General features: G+C 34.5%; 1 long non-coding RNA gene across 1 annotated transcript in view; it reads right to left on the bottom strand.

Annotated features, from left to right (window-relative positions):
* The window catches only part of LOC307197061, a 430,181-nt gene that overhangs the window by 197,640 nt on the left and 207,220 nt on the right, over window positions 1–25,321 (bottom strand). The window contains exon 3 of the long non-coding RNA XR_013831316.1: window positions 19,400–19,450. This is a non-coding gene — a long non-coding RNA (uncharacterized lncRNA). The remainder of the gene's footprint in view (window positions 1–19,399; window positions 19,451–25,321) is intronic.

Raw genomic sequence — 25,321 nt, 5'->3', positions numbered from 1 at the left:
GGGACGTGGGTTCGTACCCCGGTCCGGGAAGATCCCACATGCCGCGGAGCGGCTGGGCCCATGAGCCATGGCCGATGAGCCTGTGCATCCGGAGCCTGTGCGTCCGGAGCCTGTGCGTCCGGAGCCTGTGCTCCACAACGGGAGAGGCCACAACAGTGAGAGGCCCGCGTACAGCAAAAAACAAACAAACAAACAAAAAAAAAAACCAGTATGTGAAAAATATAAAAATGGAACTAAGCTGGTTGAAACAGACTTAGATGCCCAATCCCCTTCTTCTCCCTTTTCTCAACACCTTCCAGGTCACAGAGGAAGGTCTCTTGTGCATAATTCAAATTCCCTGATCTAAGATTTATGAAAAAAAAATTAATGAGGAAAAGAAAAGAGATAACACACTGGTTTCACATTTTATTTTCACATTAATCTGGCTATTATGCAAATGTTTTATCCCATTCTATCTTTTATCTTTTTACTCTGTGTGTGGTATATTTTATCATAAATGCAATTTCAAAAATAATACGCTGAAATTTATTAATGTTTTAGTTTTTGCTTTTGTACATTATTTCATATTTTCAAACGATCTTTACTTTCTAAATGGCATGAGTATATTATTCTATCCCCAATTTTTCAATTTATAGTAGTCCTATATTTTTCTGATACTTTGTAATTTGGCTTTTATATAGTTATTTACTTGAAATATTTGGATTTTAATTTTTGTAATGATCTGAATGGGAAATTAAATTATCTTCACTTTTTCCAATGATATTTCCAATGTTCCTATCATATTAAAAGTTTCTTCATTTTCTCACAGAATTAAAATACCACCTTTGTCTGATACTATAACAAAATACAGATTTGGTACTGATCTTGTAGCCTCAATTTTTATCAATTTGTTTCTTTATTATACCATACTTTAATAATATATTTTACTATCTAATAAAGAAGGTTATCTTGTTTTAAAAACTTCTAATGGCAGGTATATACCCAAAATAATTTAAAACAGGTTCAAACAAATACATCAACATTCATGTTCATATTTACAATAGCCAAAAAGTGGAAACAACTCAAATGTCCAAAAATACATAAACAAATTGTAATGTATACATACATACTATTCACCATGAAAGAAATGAAGCAATAATGTGGGTGAACCTGGAAAACATTATGCTAGGTGAAAGAAATGAGACACTAAAGTTCATATATGGTATAATTCCATTTATATGAAATATTCATAGTAATATAGTAAATTCATAGAGACAGAAAGCAGATTGGTGGTTGACAGGGGCTGGGGTGGGAGAAATGGGAAGGAACTGTTTGGTGGGTATGGGGGTTTATTTTAGAGTGATGAAAATGTTTTGGAACTAGATAGAGGTAGTAGTTGCACACATTGTAAATGTAGTAAATGCTGCTGAATTGTTCACTTTAAATGTTTAATTTCATCTTGTGTGAATTTCACCTAAAAACTCGTTTAACACCAAAATTTGTATATAATATTTTCCAGATTTATTTTGCATTTTCCTTGTTGATTTGCATTCAAATTCTACATGATCATATTATCTTTGGATAATGATAGCTTTATTTCTAATTATTATTTTTACCTTTTTTGTCATATTATGTTGGCAAAAACTTCTAATCAATGTTGGCAAAAGTAGTGATACTGGGAAGTCCTTACCTCTTTCCTGATTTTAAAGGGAAAAAGTGCTGCACATTTTGTATTTGTATTAGTGACTCAGGAGAAAACCAAGCATTACTTTAGGTACCTGCAGTTTAAATGGAGGGACATTGGTAAGAGGGCTGTAAGAACAGGAAGAGCCAAAGTAAAATATATGATGTTGTTCAAATGTCTGAAATGGCCTGAGCGTGTGAGGAACAGAAGAAGAAAGTTATGTTACATAAAGTTGAATAAATACACTAATGACTGAGTCTGCTGCAGTTTATGCTTTTAGAACTGCCACTTCACATCTGAGTAGAAATCTAAGAGGCAGTATTTATAGTATACAAGACTGTCCATTATATATCCAGTACTGTCCAATACAGTCATATTATACTGTCCTTAAAAGTAGAGAGGTGAAGGTATAAGGGGAAATATGTATTAAGAGCCAATAGGCAAATCAACAGCAAACTCCACATCTTTGGCTACTAAGCAATCTTACTCATGCTACTACCCATATTTAAACTTCCATAAAGTAACAGCAGTGATAATTTGGCTTTGTCCAGCATGATGGAACTATTTCTCACGCAAATGAAGGTGTACTAACACTTCTGCACAAAGAGGATAATTACAGGTGCACGTCAGTCACTAAATGCATTTCTGGGTGATGTTAATTCCTCTCTTATTCAGACACCTGAATATTCTGTGACCTAAAAATACATTGTACAATTAATCATGGCCAACACTCCTTATATAAAGTAGTAGGAAAAATGGTAAGCAGAAAAATTATTAATGTCTACAAACAAATACCAAAAAGCAAGGAAGCCAAAGTCCATAACTGCCAAGGTCTTCAGTTTGGTAATTAGAAGTGAGTGAACAGTTGATATTTACAAATTACACATCTAATGTTCTTCTCATGTGCCCTTTGCCCTCAGACAGTACCTAAAACTCATCATAGTTCTTGAGCTGGTGAAGTGACCCAAACCTCCAAAATGAAGGATCTGAATCTTTTGTGGTCTTGATTTTATTAGGTTGATGCCATCTTACATTTACTTGCTACACAACATGAAAGTAATAATAGAATCTCCAGATAGTTTTTAAGTTCAAGGCGTAGGCCTCTCTATCTCCACTGGACAAAGCCAATCTTATTTCCCCACAGCTTTAGGACTGAGCTCCTCAGCAATTACACTGAATCTTTTCTGTGCATACTGATTCAGTCTTATATGGAGCCCAATATAACCATTAGGCCATTTTAACTTCCATCCCAAGGGAACTATTGCTGTGCCCCTGGAAGAAGCATTGGGATATAAGACCTTTGAATCACCAGAGACCAGAGTTGACATATCACACACCAAATATTTTGTGAGTGGCTTATCAGGTGTAAGTGAAACCAAGCAAGACCCTGCTGGACCCTCCTGGGCACAAAAGCCTTTCTGTGTCTCCCGTTTCTTGTTTGAAGGAAAAAGGCTTTTGGCCTCCTAGACCTTCCCTGAGTTCCAAAGGGCAAATTCAAACAGTTACTAATTAGGAGAGTGAGAGAACGCAGAAATAAATAACAGTGCAGTGATGGGGCCTGGTCCTGCCTGGTTCCTCTTCAGGGGGATGTGTATAACAATCTGACACACATCTGTAAGTTCTTCTGCAGGAACCAAGGTCCCCACCCAGATGGAGGATGGTAACTTCAGGCTGAGCACAAGCATGTGGACCCCAGACTGGTTGAAACCAGAAGGGTGACGACTGAGATTCCTGGAACCCCACCCTGTTACCTCACCACCAACCAATCAGAGGAGGGTTTACATATGCTGCCGCCTTCCCCCCTAAATTTTGTCTATAGAAACTTCTTCCCTGAAATCCATGGGGGAGTTCGGGTCTTTTGAGCATGAGCCACCTGTTATCCCTGCATGGCCCTTGCAATAAACCTTTCTCTGCTCCAAACTCCAATGCTTCAGTTCGTTTGGCCTCACTGTGTGTTGGGCACATGAATTCAGGTTCCACAACATAAGAAGTAAGACAGGTAGCTAGGACATGCTGGGGAAACAATGGAGCCCCAACTGTCAATGTTTCAAACAATATATACTTATTTTTCTCCTATTTAAAATTACATAATTTAATTAATTATTTCATAATTTCATTATGGAGTGGCTTAGGGCTCTGTTCCGTGCTGATCTCACTCTGGGATTCAGATTGGCAGGGTAGTCACCCTATTATATTAACATATGTAGTGACAGAGGGGACAAAAATAAAGCTATGTTAAATGGCAGTCTGATTCTTAAAGAAGTGACATGTAACAGCTCACACTTCATTGATCAAAGCAATTCATATGGCAGCACATAAATTCTAAGGGGTCAGGGAAGTGTAATCATGCCAAATAAATAAAGAAATGAACTGGAAATATGTGGTGCACACAACTGGGTACTACCACCTTCTGCCTTCCTGGTAAACAAATGTTTGGTTGATTTTCCCTTTCACTATAAAATACACTTGCTGTTTCTGCAATTCGTTGTATCAAGCTCAAAATCTAGCATTTCAGGGCAGTTTGGAGTAGTCTTTCTATCACAAGCTGATGCAGAGAAGAAATCTGTCTGCACCAGATTTCTACTAGGTTGCCTTTTGGATTCAGAAAACGAATAAGAATACAAGCTCCTTTCCACACACTTCCTTCATGGAGAAGCAGGATGTATACACTCCTGCAATTAACCTCTGTGGGAGGTCCTACTTTTTCCATGTTTTCCTGTGATTTCGTTTGGTGCTGAGCCAATGTCTCATTCTGCTACATGCTTGGAGAAATTTATTAGCTAATAGTTCATGTTAAGTTTCAAACATTGTTTCTTTTACTCCAAGTTAATAGACTTTGTGGCACTAGATGCTCAAAAATTTAATGGCCTCATATATTTTATCGTAGTCAGTTCCATGTACCAATGATCATGTCTAAGTTATTCTTAACAAACTTCTTAGCCTGCCTGCCCTCCTTCTTTCCTTCCTTCCTTCCTCCCTCCCTCCCTCTCTCTCTTTCTTTCTTTCATTTTTTTTTTCTTTTTCTCTTTTTCTCTCTCTCTTGACTTAATTGAATATACATTTGTCTTCTCAGGCTTTGGTGGGAGAACTACATCTTTCATCTCTTTCCCTAACCTTTTTGTCCAATTTAGTGGATTTAATTAGTGGTATGCCCTTAAATAGCCCTTTAATCTAGAACACATTAATACATACAGAAATTTTAACAGTGAGAGTGTCAGATACTCTTGACTGAATCCTTTAATTTCAATTTGCATTTTTTTTGTTGCTGTTCAAGACCTTCTTAAATTTATCTTTCAGCAGCTGGGTTTCTTCTAGAAATCTAAGTTCCTGGATTCTGAATTTTACTCCATTTTATTCCTGTATGTATACTATCCCTTTTCTGAGGCAATCTCTTTCTTGAACTACCTTGTCCAGTTTAGCCAAGAGCAACCAACACACAGCATAAACACTCCGTTTTATGGCCTCTAGACTTAGAATATAAGTGCACACAATTCAATTCCAAAATCACCACAGGGAATATTTCCCAAATGATTCACTGCTGCATTAAAAGGGACACCATCCTTCCAGGCACTAACTCTCTGCTTAATAACCAAGCACTACAGTGTTGGCTACTATTTAATGCACATATATATTTAATATATAATAAATAAATAATATATAATAAAATGAAACAATAGATGGTATCTTTCTTTTTTCTCAGTGCCTGCTTATTATTATAATGTATTTTAATATTTCAGTATGTGGTACAAACTCAAAATTCTCAGTGGTTTAAAACAAAAACTTTCATTTTTTGCTCATCCTACACATCTATCATACATTGGCTGAATCTCCATCTCACCAGCGTTAGTCTGGGAAACAATCTGAGGGGGCAGCCATCATCTCAATTACCGCTGGTCATAATACGAGAGTGAAAAAGTGCTATGGAAACCTTACTGTTGAAAGTTCTGCGTGGAAGTAATACATATCATATCCATTTTTAGTTTATTGTTAATGCAAGTTCAAAAGTGGCAGGATGTGCATCTGACACTGTGCCCACACACAGCAGTGAAATCTTTCATATATATCCATGTCTTGATTTCTAGTTCTATGCATTCTGGCAACAAAAGAAATAGAACCAAGAAATGGTCCATATTTCAAAGTCTATATATATCGCCTCATAGAATTATCCCAAACTTACAGTGTTGTCTCTTAGCTAGAGCCTAAACTGAATATTCAAGGGATAATTCCCACATTTTATGAGGCCAACTGCTTCTTGATAATGGAATATGTCTCGAGGAGTAAACTTCATGGATGTGAGGCCATCAGTACAGTTATTTTAATGAAAACTAATTTGCTTTGATAGAAGAAAGACTTTTTATGATATCACAGCAATGAATACTATCAGACATTTATATATTGTGGCTGACATAGCATTACAGGAAAGAAGATATTCCATTAAGGATAAATCACTGTCTATGATTCAAGGGTCATATAAATGTAAGCAGTCTGCCTCTAGGCGACTTGGTGGTCTCTTTGGTGAACTGTGCCATAGCATAAACTTAGGTTGCTCTCTGTTCTTAGGAGCTTTGACACGTGTTGAGGCGGTAGCTGAAATAGTGTTAGAGAAGAAACTCCGAAATTGTTAAACACACATGCAACCTCCCTTCCTGCTATTATTGCCTCTTTGTACCTGGTTATGTGGTACAAGCACTGATGTTAAGGAAAGAAGCTAAATGACAGCCAAAGAATGGGTCATCCTGTCCTCCTAGTTATTTCTATCCTCCTTTGCAGTGAGTACTCTTTGCAAGCTTTCTTGTTATGCATAAATATCTACACATTCTGTACCCATTCCAAAACGTCAACGGACATTACTCTTGCCCAGATTTCCTTTTCATCTATATTCCAATTTGTTCAAGTTCCTGACCACTTGGCCAAAATGTTGGCCACTATCCGTAAATTCATGCAGGATCTTTGGCTATAACACATCCAGTCAGAGGTAAAAAACAAATGTACTTTGTGATAGATTGCCTACTACGAAGACTTTTCCTTCCTATTGTCTTCAGGCGCATTCCTGAGTGGGATTTTGATGCTACAGCAGTTTCCAGATGATGTTGACATAATATGAAGACCCATCCAAAAATTAGGTGTAGACATTTTTTGTTCGTTTTATTTCCTCAGACTAGTCATAAAGAACAGTTTATAAGGCTATAGGTGTGACATGTCTAATTTTAAAGGATGGTTTATGTGCAACCTGAAAATTCAAAACTGGCAGCCTAATGATTATTGTCCAAGAGCCAGTGAGAATTTAATACTTCAAATCTCTAGATACTCTTACTATTAAAATTACTGAAATGGAAGAATCTAAGAATGTATTACATTTGAATGGCAAGAAAAGATGAATCAGGAGAATAAAAAATACACAGAAGTAAACTATGACATAAATAAATGGCACAATTCACAAGAAATGAGGCTCAACAACAAAATATAATGTCGTAAACTGGAAGATAAATCAAACTTGTTCAAAATTTGAAACACTCAACTGAATAACAGTATAGATGAGAAAGTATTTTATCAACATATGCCTATAATTTTATATATAGTTTTGTAAAATCTCTTTCTTAAATACGGTTCTCTTCAACTGACTTTCAAAGGAATAATTATTAAGAAGAAAGGTGTGCTCCCTGCTGGGTTGTTACTGTGTGCTTTCTAGTTTTCCTTAACTGTTAAACTGGAGCTTTATTAAAACTTCAAAATGCACTATAATGTCTTTAGTCAAAATAGTAATATGACAGGCAGATTTAAAACATTAGTTTAAGAATATTTATGGCATTTCTAGTGGGAAAATTACATGTTTTAAATGGACGTTATTGTTTTTCATAAAAGTGCCTTAAAACCAGTATAGGCTTTCCACAGGATCTGGAACTAGTCTTCCTGGGCATTTTTGTCACTTACTGACTGTGTGTCTTTGCCAAGTTCAGTTACTTCTTTATGCCTCAGTTTCCTCACTTGAAAATTGAATATATAGGCATAATAATATTACCTACCTTTATAAATGATAATGATTTATATTTACTGTCAATAGACATATATAGGGTATCACTGATAATTTATCATGGACAGTTTCATGGATTTATGGCATAGAATCTATCAGCAATATTTATCAAATGCAATAGAAAATTCTCTTACTTCACATCACTGCACTTGCTGGAGAAAGAAACTATCAACTGGTATCTTACATTGTTCTCATCTCCTCCATGGATCAAAATGGATCAAAATATTTTCTACATATATTTGCCTGGTCAATAATTCTCTAATCATTGGGGAAATTCAAATCAAAATCATAATGAGATATCACCTCAAACCTGTCAGAATGGCTATCATCAAAAATCAAGAAGTAACAAGTGTTGGAGAGGATGTGGAGAAAAGGGAACCCTAGTACTCTAGTGTTGGTGAGAATGTAAATTGGTGCAGCCGCTGTGGAAAACAGGATGGAGTTTCCTCAAAAAAATAAGAATAGAACTACCACACCATTCAGCAATCCCACTCTTGGGTATTTATCTGAAGAAAATGAAAACACTAATTCGAAAAGATATATGCACCCCAATGTTCATAGCAGCATTATTTACAATAGCCAAGATATGGAAGCAACCTAAGTATCCATCAACAGATAAATGGATAAATGGTTAAAGAAGATGTTTGGCTATTTGCAGCAACATGAATGGACCTGGAAGATATTATGCTTAGTGAGATAAGTCAGACAGAGTAAAACAAATAGAATATGTTTTCACTTGTATGTGGAATCTAAAAAAAATGAAACAAATGTAACAAAACAAAAACAAACAAAGAACAGATCAGTGGTTGCCAGAGGAGGGAGGGGCAAAATGGGTGAGGGGCATTAAGAGGTACAAACTATACTAGGTATAAAATAGTAAAATAGGTAAGTTACAAGAATGTAATGTACAGCACCGGGAACATATCCAACATTCTAACCTTATATGGATTTCAATTAAAAATATTGAATTACTATGTTGTACACCTAAGACTAATATAAGTCAACTATACTTCAGTTTTTAAAAATTCTTCCTTTATCAGATAAGTGTATTTTAATTTGTATTGTCTTTGAGAGTGGGAATTCTCAGCTCATAGCCATTCTGTTTTGTTTGTTGATATCTAAAACAATATGGAACAGAACAAATATCTGCAGCAAGATTGCCTCTAATTTATTAAGGTATTTTAGTGTGTTTAATAGGGTGAATAGTTGTATAATAAGTGAATAGCTAGCTAGCTGTCAAATCAATTTTAGAAAGCTAAATAATACTGGATCAAATTTAAAAGTCTTTCTCTAGGCAACTGGCATATTAAATATCTCAGTTGCAAATGAAAATGGTTGTTTTATTTAGGCCTACCATTATTTAGGACAACAGAAAGAATGACCTAACCTGTAATTATGTGTCACTAATTATTTGGAAGAGATTCATATACTCAGTTGTGCCCAGGGAATCCCAGGCAATGTTTCCTAAATGTCTGAAATTTGTAAATAAGTGCTTTGTCACCTATATTTAAATAATATTTGAAGGCAGCTATTTTATTGAATTTAAAAAATAATTTAGTCCTATAAAATGCAGGAAAGTTTCTGTTATTGTTATCTTCAGCATTAACATTTCCTGTATCATGTTCACAACTAAAGAAAAGTCTGGCTAATGGGATAATAATCTGTGTTTATATAATAGGGACTTCAGATTTTATAATAATATAATGAAAGATGATTTGTATCAGGTTTCCAATTCCAGGTACATAATTGCTTCTTCCATTCATTCTTACCAGGCAATTTTTTCAAAGTATTTCTTTATGGGAGATATTTCAATTGACATAATTATTTGAGACAGTGCAGAATTTTTCAAATGTGATTACAGTGAACAGATTCTAGGGTGGCTTCTGTTGGAGAGACATTTATAACTCAAAGTTGTTTCTCTCCTAGAATATAATGCTCTTTGTGTCTATACAAGAAACAGTGACCAACAATTTAATATGAAGAGCTGAATTTTTCATGAGATTTAGCGGTGGCATTATATTTTGCACCTGCATTTTTATAAGCATAGAATTTAATTGCTCCTTTATTTGGCTAATTATTTTTATATTTGGCTGTTTTTGCCACTACACCAAGATTCAATTGTGCACTTATTGATCCCCTTGGGAAATTTTGCTCAATACTGACAATTCATAGTCATAATTTAATTGCAGAAATGATGCATGGAAGAAAAAAAATGTGTGTATTAAATCTATTGAGAAGAGGAAGGAGATACAGTTGGACTTAGAAATAAATTTCCAGAAAGAGAGCTATTATTGGCAAATACTTTCAAATCATTTCACAATTACATTTTTAGGGAGACATGTCTGATTATCCTTTATTTTTATTTTATATGAGCTCTTGCTTTCAGGGAGAAATAAGTCATAACACATATCACTATGTACATATACATAATATATTAATGTATATAACTTTATATATATTATTGTTGTACATTAGTTGGTAACTCTACTGCTCCTTCATAGACTAAATATCTTGTCCCAAACTAGCTGAGTAAACTTTATTTTGCCTTTATATTGAAGAAAGACTTATGAGAGACAAAAGTATGTTAATATATCTATATAATTTTAAATTCTGTTTTAGCCTAAAGCTCCTCCATATTTTGTCTCTTGTAGCATTTGTTAAAATGGCTTAGAATGAAGACATCTGAAATTTTCAACTGTATAATAAAAGGTAACAAAATAGTGGAGGGCAAGGCTTAGTGGTTTTTATTTTAAGACAGCTTTAATGTAAGAAAAAAAACCGAACTAGTATATGTACAAGTACTTGAAACCTTTAAATCAAGTATCAAAAGCAAGCTATCAGGTGCTTTCATGAGCTCTGATTCAAAATTTTACTTTGATACCTTTACCAATGTAATGTAGTATGTATGTGACAAACAAAGTTTACAAAGAGTCCTATAATGAACAGCGCAACTCTAAACACTCACCTCAATCTTGTCACACTTTCTAGAGACACAAATTTTAACTGGTTCTCATTTTAGTTTCAAAGTAGTTTTTAAATTACAAAACAAAGCTTATATTATTACTTTTTCACGTTAAAATATTGATGTCCAGTTTAAAAAGCAAAGATTTAATTCACATTCCCCAACCTCTACTTCCACTCAATCCCTCCCGAAGAAAATTTCCTGCACAATTGATTTTACCTCTTCTAGGGCTTTTAGATATAACTTCAGATAATATGCTTGAATCAACATTTTCCTTCAGCTTTGACTCCCACAACATAAAGTGAATATTTTAATGTCAAAAGCCTTTCCTTAATAGATGCTCTTTCACTTCCTAGTTCTTTCAGCTGTACCTTTACCTTTATATTTTCAAGGCTGATTGCATTTGCATTCTGCTCACTACCTTAAATTGTCCATGCTTTAATTTTTTTCTTTCTGTCTTTGAAGCAATACATGTATGTCTTCTTTACTATATTCTCAAATTTAAACTGTTTTAAAATAGTGCATGAGGCACTTCCCTGGTGGCGCAGTGGATAAGAATCCGCTTGCCAATGCAGGGAACACAGGTTCAAGCCCTGGTCTGGGAAGATCCCACATGCCGCGGAGCAACTAAGCCCCTGTGCCACAACTACTGAGCCTGTGCTCTAGAGCCTGCAAGCCACAACTACTGAAGCCCGCGCGCCGAGAGCTTGTGCTCTGCAACAAGAGAAGCCACCGCAATGAGAAGCCCACACACCGCAACAAAGAGTAGCCCCCTCTCGCTGCAGCTAGAGAAAGCCCGCGCACAGCAACGAAGACCCAACACAGCCAAAAACTAAATACAAATTAAATCTTAAAAAAAAAATGCATGAAATCTATTTTTCTTGAAGACAGCATTTTTACTTTGAGTGGATTGCTCAAATTAGTACCAATTGATACCTCATTGATATCAATGTTCCTATTCATTGAACCTCTGGTTTACTCCCACCAAATCTTATATCTCACAGTTTCCTCTTTACTGTTTTTATTTTTTTAAATGTTGAGACTGCTTTTAATTTACTTATTTTTAATTTTGGCTGTGTTGGGTCTTCGTTTCTGTGCGAGGGCTTTCTCCAGTTGTGGCAAGCGGGGGCCACTCTTCATCGCGGTGCGCGGGCCTCTCACTGTTGTGGCCTCTCTTGTTGTGGAGCACAGGCTCCAGACGCGCAGGCTCATTAGTTGTGGCTCATGGGCCTAGTTGCTCTATCTCTTCCTAGTACTGAAAATTCTAGTACCTTCTATAGTTTTCTAAAACTCACATCTGAAACGAGGGCCTAAATTTATTTTGCATTCATTTGACTGCTAATCAGGTTACATATTTTCTAACATAACCACTTGAATAAATCTATTAATATTTTATAGAAATCACTTAGCTGGTTTTATTCTTTAAAAAGTGTTTTCCATACTGAAACCTAAAAGTTATTCCCTTACATTTTTTTTCACTTATTTAAAACCTAAATGTATCTGGAATTCATGTTTGGAATTAATGTCTTATATATGAATAAAATTATGTTTTTCAAAATACTTAAAAACTGTGCTTGGACAAATTATTCAACATTACCAAATAGTCATACATTTCTCCACTCTTCCAAAATGTACCTTAATTACACATGGATTTTTTATATTTTGAAGAATCTACTTCTAGGCTTTCTTATGCTTCCTTGAGCAACGTGTCTACCCTTGTAAGAATACTAAATTCATTTGATTAGTGTAGCATTTTAGTTCATTTTATTACTTGTGGGGCAAAGTTCACTGAATAATTTTTCATTTAAAACATTTCTGAGATTTTTTCCATGGGTCATTCTTCTCAGGTTAAATACAGACTAATTTGCCATCTTAAAAATGATATACGAATGGGGCTTCCCTGGCAGCGCAGTGGTTGAGAATCTGCCTGCTAATGCAGGGGACACGGGTTCGAGCCCTGGTCTGGGAGGATACCACATGCCGCGGAGCAACTAGGCCCGTGAGCCACAACTAGCCTGTGCATCTGGAGCCTGTGCTCCACAACAAGAGAGGCTGCTATAGTGAGAGGCCCACACACTGCGATGAAGAGTGGCCCCTGCTTGCCACAACTAGAGAAAGCCCTCGCACAGAAATGAAGACCCAACACAGCAAAAATAAATTAATTAATAAACTCCTACCCCAACATCTTCTTTAAAAAAAAAGATATATGAATGAATAAAATCAATGAAAATTTGGAATTTTAATAAATCTATTTAAGATATTTGGTGATTACAGAATAATCTTTAACAGTAAGCTTTTGTAATCACAGAGAACTGAGTCTGAAGCAGAGTTCCTCTGTTTACTAATTTCCAGGTCTAATATTTCTCAACTGCAAAAGGAGGATAACAATATAGACCTCACAAGGATGTTGTGAATTTTAAAACAGATAATTATTTTAAGTGCATACCCGAGACCCTGGCTCTAAATAACCATTCAGTAAATGGTTGCAGTATTAATCTAATTTTGTCAGAGGACTGAGTAGGAATGATTTACTGATCACCCTCAGCCCCTTTCTTATTGACAACATGGGCTGATTTCATCTCTGCAGTACTTTTGAAAATTAAAACATTAAACCCCAGCTTTCTTTGTCAGAACAAGAGGATTATTGAATCCACAAAAGGTGTTATGATACAATATAAAAGTTATAATTATGTGTGCTGACGACTAAGCCTGTTAGAAATTTTCTGGCTTTGCCTTATGTTATATTAATGACCTCCAAAGAATCATGCCTCCCTGGGTCCATGGCTCTGCACTATGACATTACCATCGCTACCATCAAAAGTTGAAGTTCATCCACCCCTGTCTAGTCTGTTCAGTTTGCTATAATAAAATATTACAGATTTGGTAGCTTATCAACAACTGAAATTTATTTCTCACATTTCTGGAGGCTGGACACCCACACTCATGGCACCAACATGGTTACATGAGGGGGACCTCTTCCTGGTTCATAGCCCACATCTCTCCCTGTGTCTCCACATGGTGGAAGGGGCTAGAGATCTCTCTGGAGCCTCATTTATAAGGCACTAATTCCATTCATAAGGGTTCCACTTTCATGACCTAAGCACCTCCCAAAGGCCTCACCTACTAACACCATAACCTCTGGTGGTTAAGATTCAACACATGAATTTTAGTGGGGGGACATAGACATTCAGACCATAGCAACTCCCTTGACTCTGAGCCTTGCTTGTAACTTGCCTTGACCAACAGAACATGGCAGACATAGCATGCAAGTTCTAGAGCCTAAGCCTTGAGAGGCCATACAGTTTCCATTTTCACATTTTACATTTCACAACACCATGTTGTGAAAGTCCAGTCTAGCCTATTAGAGGATGAGAAGCCACTAGGTAGTGAATCAAGATGCCCAGCTGACAGCTTGCACCAACTGCCAACTATGTATGGGCCTCTTGAGCCCTTCAATCCTAACAGAGGACTGCAGCCACGTGAGTGATCCCAGCAAGATTAGCAGAAGACTGCCCAGATTCCTGAACACAGATTTCAGAAAATAATGAAGCATTGTGTTAAGCCATGGACTTTTCAGGTAATTTGTTTGACAGTAATAGAAAAATAAAACAAAATAGAACAAATATGCAGGGAGAGGTGAATGTTCTGTCCCTCCACTCATCCTGCATATAAACTGCTTGTTCTAGGGATGTGGTCTAAATAAGAGGAGATGGAACCTCCTGTCTTAACAATATAAACTAAAAACTAAAATTGCTTGAAGGATAAATCAAAAGGAAGTTCTTCCAGTTTCATTTTATATAGGCCCAACCTGTAACTGAAAAAGACTCTTAGAGACATCTGGGTAAAACTCAATGTCCCTCTCTTTTCTGTGAATGTACTAAAAATTAAAAGAAAATGAAAATGGAAAGAAAACTCCATACCCATACATGGAGACAAACCCAATTCCAAACAATGATTTCTACAAAATGGCTCTCAGATGCAGTGACAATTGAAACAAATCTGGGGAATGTGCAGATGGTGGACACATTTTGCCCCAGATATTAAACAGTATCCAGATGAAACATGCATGCACAGAAGATGCATAAAAGATCAATAGATGCAGAGAAAGCTTTTGACAAAATTCAATACCCATTTATGATAAAAACCCTCCAGAAAGTAGGCATAGAGGGAACTTTCCTCAACATAATAAAGGCCATATATGACAAACCCACAGCCAACATCGTCCTCAATGGTGAAAAACTGAAACCATTTCCACTAAGATCAGGAACATGACAAGGTTGCCCACTCTTACCACTCTTATTCAACATAGTTTTGAAAGTTTTAGCCACAGCAATCAGAGAAAAGGAAAAAAAAGGAATCCAAATCGGAAAAGAAGAAGTAAAGCTGTCACTGTTTGCAGATGACATGATACTATACATAGAGAATCCTAAAGATGCTACCAGAAAACCAGTAGAGCTAATCAATGAATTTGGTAAAGTAGCAGGATACAAAATTAATGCACAGAAATCTCTGGCATTCCTATACACTAATGATGAAAAATCTGAAAGTGAAATCAAGAAAACACTCCCATTTACCACTGAAACAAAAAGAATAAAATATCTAGGAATAAACCTACCTAAGGAGAAAAAAGACCTGTATGCAGAAAGTTATAAGACACTGATGAAAGAAATTAAAGATGATATAAATAGATGGAGAGATATACCATGTTCTTGGATTGGAAGAATCAACATTTGAAAATGACTCTACTACCCAAAGCAATCTACAGATTCAATGCAATCCCTATCAAACTACCACTGTCATTTATCACAGAACTAGAACAAAAAATTTCACAATTTGTATGGAAACACAAAAGACCCCAAATTGACAAAGCAACCTTGAGAACGAAAAACGGAGCTGGAGGAATCAGGCTCCCTGGCTTCAGACTATACTACAAAACTACAGTAATCAAGACAGTATGGTACTGGCACAAAAACAGAAATATAGATCAATGGAACAGGATAGAGAGCCCAGAGATAAACCCACGCACATATGGTCACCTTACCTTTGATAAAGGAGGCAGGAATGTACAGTGGAGAAAAGACAGCCTCTTCAATAAGTGGTGCTGGGAAAACTGAACAGGTACATGTAAAAGTATGAGATTAGAACACTCCTTAACACCATACACAAAAATAAGCTCAAAATGGATTAAAGACCTAAATGTAAGGCCAGAAACTATCAAACTCTTAGAGGAAAACATAGGCAGAACACTCTATGACATAAATCACAGCAAGATCCTTTTTGACCCACCTCCTAGAGAAATGGAAATAAAAACAGAAATAAACAATGAGACCTAATGAAACCTCAAAGCTTTTGCACAGCAAAGGAAACCATAAACAAGACCAAAAGACAACCCTCAGAATGGGAGAAAATATTTGCAAATGAAGCAACTGACAAAGGATTAATCTCCAAAATTTACAAGCAGCTCATGCAGCTGAATAACAAAAAAACAAACAACCCAATCCAAAAATGGGCAGAAGACCTAAATAGACATTTCTCCAAAGAAGATATACAGACTGCCAACAAACACATAAAAGAATGCTCAACATCATTAATCATTAGAGAAATGCAAATCAAAACTACAATGAGGGGCTTCCCTGGTGGCGCAGTGGTTGAGAGTCCGCCTGCCGATGCAGGGGACACGGGTTTGTGCCCCGGTCCGGGAGGATCCCACATGCCGCGGAGTGGCTGGGCCCGTGGGCCATGGCCGCTGGGCCTGCGCGTCCGGAGCCTGTGCTCCATGACGGGAGAGGCCACAGCAGTGAGAGGCCCGCGTACCGCAAAAAAAAAAAAAAAAAAAAAAACTACAATGAGATATCATCTCACACCAGTCAGAATGGCCATCATCAAAAAATCTAGAAACAATAAATGCTGGAGAGGGTGTGGAGAAAAGGGAACCCTCTTGCACTGCTGGTGGGAATGTGAATTGGTACAACCACTATGGAGAACAGTATGGAGGTTCCTTAAAAAACTACAAATAGAACTACCATATGACCCAGCAATCTCACTACTGGGCATATACCCTGAGAAAACCGTAATTCAAAAAGAGTCATGTACCAAGATGTTCATTGCAGCTCTATTTTCAATAGCCCAGAGATGGAAACAACCTAAGTGCCCATCATCAGATGAAAGGATAAAGAAGATGTGGCACATATATACAATGGAATATTACTCAGCCATGAAAAGAAACGAAATTGAGCTATTTGTAATGAGGTGGATAGACCTAGAGTCTGTCATACAGAGTGAAGTAAGTCAGAAAGAGAAAGACAAATACCATATTCTAACACATATATATGGAATTTAAGAAAAAAAATGTCATGAAGAACCTAGGGGTAAGACAGGAATAAAGACACAGACCTACTAGAGAAAGGACTTGAGGATATGGGGAGGGGGAAGGGTAAACTGTGACAAAGTGAGAGAGTGGCATGGACATATATACACTACCAAATGTAAAATAGATAGCTAGTGGGAAGCAGCCGCATAGCACAGGGAGATCAGCTGGGAGCTTTGTGACCACCTAGAGGGGTGGGATAGGGAGGGTGGGAGGGAGGGAGACAGAAGAGGGAAGAGATATGGGAACATACATATATGTATAACTGATTCACTTTGTTATAAAGCAGAAACTAACACACCATTGTAAAGCAATTATACTCCAATAAAGATGTAAAAAATAAATAAACTCATTCTGCTGTAAAAAAAAAAAAGAAAAAAGAAATTTTTAAAAAGTAAAAGTAAATATAATAAATAATTTTTGCATTTCAGGGTGAAACATTCTTTCCTAAGCATAATGACAACAGAGGAAACTAATATATTGCTATATTTGATTTCATAAACTTCTAACATTTTATATATATATATATATAAAATAAAAAGAAAACCACAAAAATAAAAGGCAAATGATGAATTGGGGATGATCCATAATATTTATGAAAGTTTTATATAGCAAATATACAAAGAAATTTACAAAAACGGTTATCAATAAAGTACCAAGAAAACTAATGATCATTTTAGAAAAGAAGAAATATAAATATCACAGAAAAATATGAATACTGTACATATGTAACCACATTAGTTAAGCAAAATAAATAAATAAAGTAAGCAACTTTGAATTTTTTAAAAATGGTGGAGGGTTAGAAAAGATGGCGGTGAATGTGACCCTACAAGTGCATTACCAGTTTTTAAAAGAGCAATTTGTGGGGAGTTGGTGGAGAGATTGAGAGCTGGAGGGCAGCAATTACATAAATGGCTACTGATCCAGGCAGGAGAAAGTACATGGACATTATCATAATATGAACAATTTATAATCTACATAGCTTCATGCAAAGTTATCAAAGTCTTCTGATCACTCAAGAGTGAGAAATCCAGACTGCTGAGAGCACAGAGTGACAAAATATAGATTAAGAAAAAGTATTGTAGGATATTATACTGAATTTCAAACTGTTATATCCCTCATACACTCCTTAGCTACTCCCACCCTATAATTCTTATTAAACAGTTGGCATGAATAATGAACCTAAAAAGGGAGCAATTATTATTAGAAATGGATCAATGTGGTGCCAATGCATACCTACTCAATATTTTTTTTAATAGGAAAGGGCCATTTTACATACACACACACACACACACACACACACACACACACACACACACACACACGCACACAGGCATGCACACGCCCCCTCACTCCTTCTTTGAAAACAAACCAGTACCCTAAGTGGAAAATCAAAGAAAAAAGTGTAAAACAAGAGACCGAGAAGTATCTGATAACCTCAGGAATGGAATTAAAAGTAAAATATATTTTAAGTAGCAGAAAGGAGAATAATAAATACTGTTAAAAACACAATCGTGTATATAGAAAACATACGTAAGAAAGAAAACATACAAGACAATGGAAAAAGACAAAGGATTCTGAATAATTAATTGAAAACTAATAGATACAGACAACTAAGGTGACCAAACATCTAAGTGACAGAGGTTACCAAAGAAGAGGAAATATGACAAAATATTAATAATTAAATTTTGTCCTGTTACCGTTGCATGTGTGGTAAGAGGAGACTAGGTCAAACTGTGCAAATGCACCATTGTAAAACAGAGTTCTCTTTTCATAATTATGTGACAAAAAATAACAAAGATGTATTTTCTGAAACCTTTCATCTTTGCTCTTCACCTGTACCATTTCTTGTACATTGCCTCACAGTAATTTTTTTTCACATTTTTGGCTGCTGTTATATACATAAATACACCACCTCATTGACTTTACCTTAAAATATGACTCAATTCTGTCATAATAATTTGACAATAGGAATCTCCTTATTCTTTTTCTTCACTAATTAAATACTTTGCTTATCAATGTATCTTTTTCTTTGTGCTACCTGTTTCTCAATGCAGCCAGTCACAGTATTCTTCAGTTTCCTTTTTAGATAGCACTAAATTCAAGTTCAAATTTTAATATTGTTAGTACCTTAGAAAATTAAGATCCCTTAGTTTCTTGTTTGCAAAAAAACATAATTATTTTATTACCAGGCTGTAATGAGGATTGAAATGGATAATAATGTTGCACATGTAATGGAATACAATAAGCACCTGAAAGAAATTTGCTATCATTTACTATAAATTTAGTACTTAGAGAAAAGTATATTTGAGATACAGTTTGTCATTATTTCCAACTTTTTGCATCAGACATCACAGAAATTAAAAGGTCACATACCTGTCACTCCCCAACCCAGGAACCAGGAACTGAATTGTAAGCAGCATATTCCTAGGAAGAAAGAAAGGGTAAATTTCTCTGAATATAGACTATTTTGTAGATTTAATTTGGGAAATATAAAATATTTTACATAATGTAAAACAAAATTATAATTTTTTTAATAAAAAACAAGGTTTAAAAAACTAAAGCAAAATGAAACAAAATAACCTAAGTCTTATACATATATGCATATCTATTTATACACATAGCACAGAGATGAGGTGATACAATGTCTGCTACTTGTTTCAAAATTTCAAAATATATTTATGTATCAGCATTCATGGTCAGTCTCCTGCTGCCTCTCCTTGATTTTCTTTTCTCTGTCTCTCAGAAATATTCCATACAGTTATGAAGTTTTCCTCATGGATCATCCATCTCCTGGATATCGGTTTCTGGGTGACAGTTCTGTTAGTAGCTCCTTTATGGAGCAATTCCTTTGTTGTAGTTTATAATTGGCTCCCCAACCACAGAGTTTTACTCCAGAGTATTTTCCAAAGTGTCATGGATTTCTTAGCTTCTTTCTGTGGCTTTACCAGGCTCTTACTTTTTTTACCCTTTCTGTTTACTGTCCTATGAAATAACGTTATGAAAGAGAGCTATCTCTCTAGTCATCATAATGTTTTTATCCTGAGTAGAACACTTATCTAGACTGTGATTTTTTTTTTTTAAGCAGAAGGTCAGTCTCACGGCCATTCCGAATTCCTGATCGCTTTTCATTTGTTTTATCAAAGATCTAGTTTAAACTGTACTTCTACACATATATTTATTGCTCAGTTTTGACATAAATATTTGTATTAATATCTATCATTTTCTTCTGTGATCTGTATAATTAAGGAGAAATCACAGAAGGGTCATAGTTAATTTCACGATTTATTGATAAGTAATGTAACAATTTATGGATCAATAGTGTAACACATATCTTTTGTTTCATTCTAACATTCACAACCTTCCAGGATACAGAAAATACTTTACATTTGAGGATTTTTTAAACAGTTCTTTTCTTATTTAACCGTTGTTACAATTTGTAAAATGAGGAATGTGAGCCATTTCCTATATAAAGATGAACACCTTCGTGCTACCCATTTCAACCTTGACAGTACTTGAATACATTCTTAACATGTTAGATTCAGGGAAAATACAGTTCCAAGCCAGGGTGAAAATGTGATCTGGGTACCTCTGACCATGCCATCTAAAACCCTGTGCAATTGAAGAAGTATTTGTAGGGAATGGAGTTCTGGGATCTGCATCTCAATGAGCACCTCAGATAATTTTTCGTACACACAAAATCATTTGTGAACTATGCATATTTTCAGTGTTGAAGCAGCTGTTCCCAACATTTGCAAATCAAGGAAATCTTATGCATTCAATTTCCTTAAGTAATAAAAACATTCCCATATGCTATGTATGTGTGTGTTTGTGTGTGTTTGTGTTTTACCCTATTAGGTTTTGTGAAATATTCAAAATGCCATATTCTCCTACCTCTGTCAAAGGAGTTTATGAACCTCCCAAACCTATAACTATCCTACATCCACAGTATGTATTTTGTTCTGATTATCAAATTTTATCTTTCAGAATATTTGGAAAATACAGCAAAGTAAATATGAAACTAAAACCAACCAAAGATAAATGCTATAAATGTGTTTTTGACTCTTCATTCTATGCATGCATATCTGCATAAAATTTACAAAACAATCTACATCACATGTTGTATAATTTATATCTTTTTAACATTATAAATTTATTTAATTAATATTTGATTAGAAAATACATTCATATGGTTTTAAAGTAAAATCAAAATTGTATAAAGTGAGGATTCTCTATTTGCACTGCTTCCTGTCTTCGGTGATTCCCATGATATCCCCAGAGGGTAGGTTATCACTGCTACTAGTTTCCTGTATATCCTTCCAAAACTTGTATGTTTGTAAAAGTGGATGGATATATATTTGTTCCCTTCTTGTTTTGCACAAATATTTGCTTACCAATATTTGCTTACCAGCAACGCTGGGCTTCACCAATGGGGTATCTGTGCATGTGAGTGTTCTCTATACACTTGATGTCATGTAGAATATTTAGATTTTATATTCTGTTGCCAATTTAAGAGAAAAATTAGAATCTTATACATTCAGTAAATGTTTTGATTCCTATATTTTGATCTTGCATATTCCTTCTCTTTGTCTTGCTTTTATATTCCCTGTACTTGGATTTTTATTAGAGTGCTAATCTCATAATCTGTTTGAGCTCTTTACCATACAAAATAATAATTTTTATCTGTCATCTCTTTTATGTAGTACAATATACCAATACCACCTTTGTACTTTCACTTGTGGTTTTAATTTTTAAAAATAGATTTCTAGTCAGATATCAATTCACTTCCAGTTTATGTTCTTAAGTTTCCTCATCTGTAATCCCTACCAAATTAGTTAACAAGCTTATTGTAAAGAGTTACACACAGTGGTATGCCAGTAAGTGTTTAATAACCAGCTCTTTGCAGAAAAAATAAAGAAACCCTTGATTTGTGGATTTGTCAATTTTTATAGTGTAAAGATCTATAAAATCTACCTACTGCTCATGAGACACCCATGTCAGGCAACCAACATGCTGTTTACCAGCTCACAGAATTCTGTAATTCTTTCACTCAGCTCTCACCTATCACAGAGTAAGCTCTAAATAACTGTTTCCTCTTATAGTTGTTTTGTATTGTTTAATAATTTTATAGCTATATTTTTTCATCGAAGTTTTTTATTCCATTTTAAATTTATTTTGATGTAAGTTGACAGTGAGGCTCTAAACTGTTTTTATAATTTTCAGAAATATAATCAATTGTTTCAATTAATTATAGTACACAATCCACTAATTCACCATTGGCTTATGATCATGGAAACTTTTTTACTTATTTGCATCCACACACCTCATTTTAAGTAGCAAGAGTTATGAAAATTAATGGGAGTCATTTCATTTATTAACGTATCAAATAGGCTATGGTTCAAAGACTGTTCAACATTTAGAACTTGGAAGTAAAAATTCTTAATGATTCTTCATTATACATACCCATTTAGTAATAAAGATACTGAGAACAAAAAGACTTTACCTTGAACAGTGACCTACAACTAACTATACAGTTGTTTATTGAGTTTCTTATTTCCCAGAATAGCCCTATACTATTGTCTTACTGTGAATTTGGGGGCTAAATCAAATGTTTAACAATGACATTTATGATGACTTTCATAAGTATGCAACTGATGGAAATAAAGTTACACAAAATAAAAGTAATGCCTGTCTGGTGCATACTAGTAGGTGTTCATGACTATACTCCAAAATTCAATTTATCTTTGTATTGTATCAACCTTCTATTGAAGAAGATATGACTTCCAACTACTGAAAATTCCATAGACATAAGACATGTAGGAATCCTATGCCAACAGATTATCAGGCCAAATTTTGAATTTCACTAGTCTCCTCTTAAAAATAACATCTCCTCTGCCTTCTAGTTTGTTATGTTTACTATCTAGTCATTAGGTCCAGATGGCACTACATAAAAATTCAGGTTGGTAATTATTTGGAAATATGAGCAATAGCATAAAATCAACATAAAGATGCTAAGACTAAAACTCACTTTTAAATTTTCCATTGAGGAAACTGAAATTCAAGTAAAATTAACCCTAGATTGTTAGTTATATAGTCATTCTGTCAGAATGTAGTAGGGTGTAATTTTTTAAGAGTCTGTTCTGAATTAATAGATTCCTTGCATTACAGATATTCCTAATTAATTCTTAGTAGTTATTAACAGGGGGTTACTATGAAGTCACTATCATGGCTTTTTGATTAGAGATTGGTTTGTGAATATTCCTACATTTATTCCAGGTACTGCCGTAACATTTTAGAATTGTGATGATAAATGAGATTAACAAAATATTGCCCTTTTGGTTGAAGTAATTTTCTCTGAGGAGACCATTTTTAGTTAATGTATTTAACCTTGTATAAACCCACTGCCCAACAGATAGTTCAAGTATTCCTAAGAATTTATATAATCATCACTTGGAAATATTCTTAGATGATATAAAATTCCGAAAACTCATATTTTGCCTTAAGATATCTTTGGTATCAATATTTTTTAAGGAAAGTCTATATCAGTACTGAATAAATGATCCTTGTTTTATAGACAAAGTCAACCTGTTAAGTGAGATCTGAGTGTATGATATCACACATAATTCTATTTCAGAGCTATTTTGCTTCATTGTTTAATTTAAATATGGGTATATATAATATGGTTATATTCAAATGTGGAATTACATAACTAAATATATAATCATATACTTACCTGTTTGTATAAATATGTAAGTTCTTATGCATAGACATCTTGTAAATAATTTATATTTCAACACATTTACCTTATTCAAAGTTTATCAGAAGTATTAAAATTTAAAAAAACACAGACACAAAATTAAAAATTGTAATTATGCTCTATGAAGAACTTTATGCTAATTCATTAAAAATCTCACAACTGATATATCTTGGGAAAATATAGATACCACAAATGAATTCAAGAAAAGGGAAAAACCTGGCTACACAAAAACCAGGAAAGAAGTCAGTAAACTGATTAAGGAATTATCCTCCAAAGAGCTTCAAGTCACACAATAGCATTGTTATTTTACACATAGGGGAAATTTCTTTATTATATAAAATTCCCAAGTGATAAGAAAAAAAACACATCTTCAGACCTTATTATATGGAGCTCTTATGAAACAGAAACAAAAATATGATAAATAAATGATGAAAATACCTACTTTTTAGTGATATTTTGTGCTTTTTAAAAGAATATGAGACGTTAATATTATTTTTTTTTGAGATATTAATATTATAAAATAAAACAATGTATTTCATCAATGCATGAAGTGAAAGGAATTAGATATTTGAGCATTTCAATACATCAAAATGTCAATCCAGTTTAAAAAATAATAATTATTAATAAATAAGAACTTTTTCAAAATGCCTCCTTTGCATTGATTAGCTTCATTAGCTTGAAGCTATACACACACACACATTCATTTAGGTTTACATAATTTATATGTATTATATGTATGCATATAATACATATAAATTGAATACATATGAATGTATTCAATGAATACATATATGAACACATATATATGCATCCATATATACACACATATATTTTTATTTAAATTAAGGTAAAGAAAATGTAAACCACTGTCTTTACTATTTCTTAAAGTGTTCGTATCATTGCAATAAATACTGGAGTGGAAATATGAACATGAATATTCAAAAAGAGAAGAAAATGTTGTTTACCTAAATTAATAATAAAGAACCAACTGAAATACAATTAGAATAATAAGAATTCAAGTAATGTGGCTGAATGCAGAATAATTATGCAAAATAATATGTAGTAATCATAACCAATTTGTTTATTATTTTCAGAAGTTTCACATTTACAGATGCCACTAAATTGGTAAACAAATAGAGTAAGACACTCATGAGAACTGTATTAACATTATAATTCTTATTAATTTTTTTAAAGTTGGCTTTTCCCCCTTAGAATAAATGGAAAGATGTTATATGATTCTGAATGAGAAAACCAAATGTTAGTCCAAAATACCACATCTGCCATACAAAAAGCTCTCAAATATTTATCTTTTCCAAATGCTGCTTTGTGACAAATCCTTATCTAAAGTGTCATGAACCTTTTTGTAGCTCTTTTCTCCCCTTAAAACAAAAGCACTGTGTTTGAAGCTCTAGACAAAGGAGAAATGAATGTAAATTTCATTACAGTCTTTTAGTATAGTTCCCATATTAACATTTCAAAATTTGAAAAATTCTGGCCTGGAGAGTTTTAGATGAAATTTTTAAGATGCGTTTTTTCTACAA

This window comes from Stenella coeruleoalba (genome assembly GCF_951394435.1).
Source record: "Stenella coeruleoalba genome assembly, chromosome: 14".
Taxonomy (NCBI): domain Eukaryota; kingdom Metazoa; phylum Chordata; class Mammalia; order Artiodactyla; family Delphinidae; genus Stenella; species Stenella coeruleoalba.
This window is presented reverse-complemented; position numbering and strand designations above follow the sequence as displayed.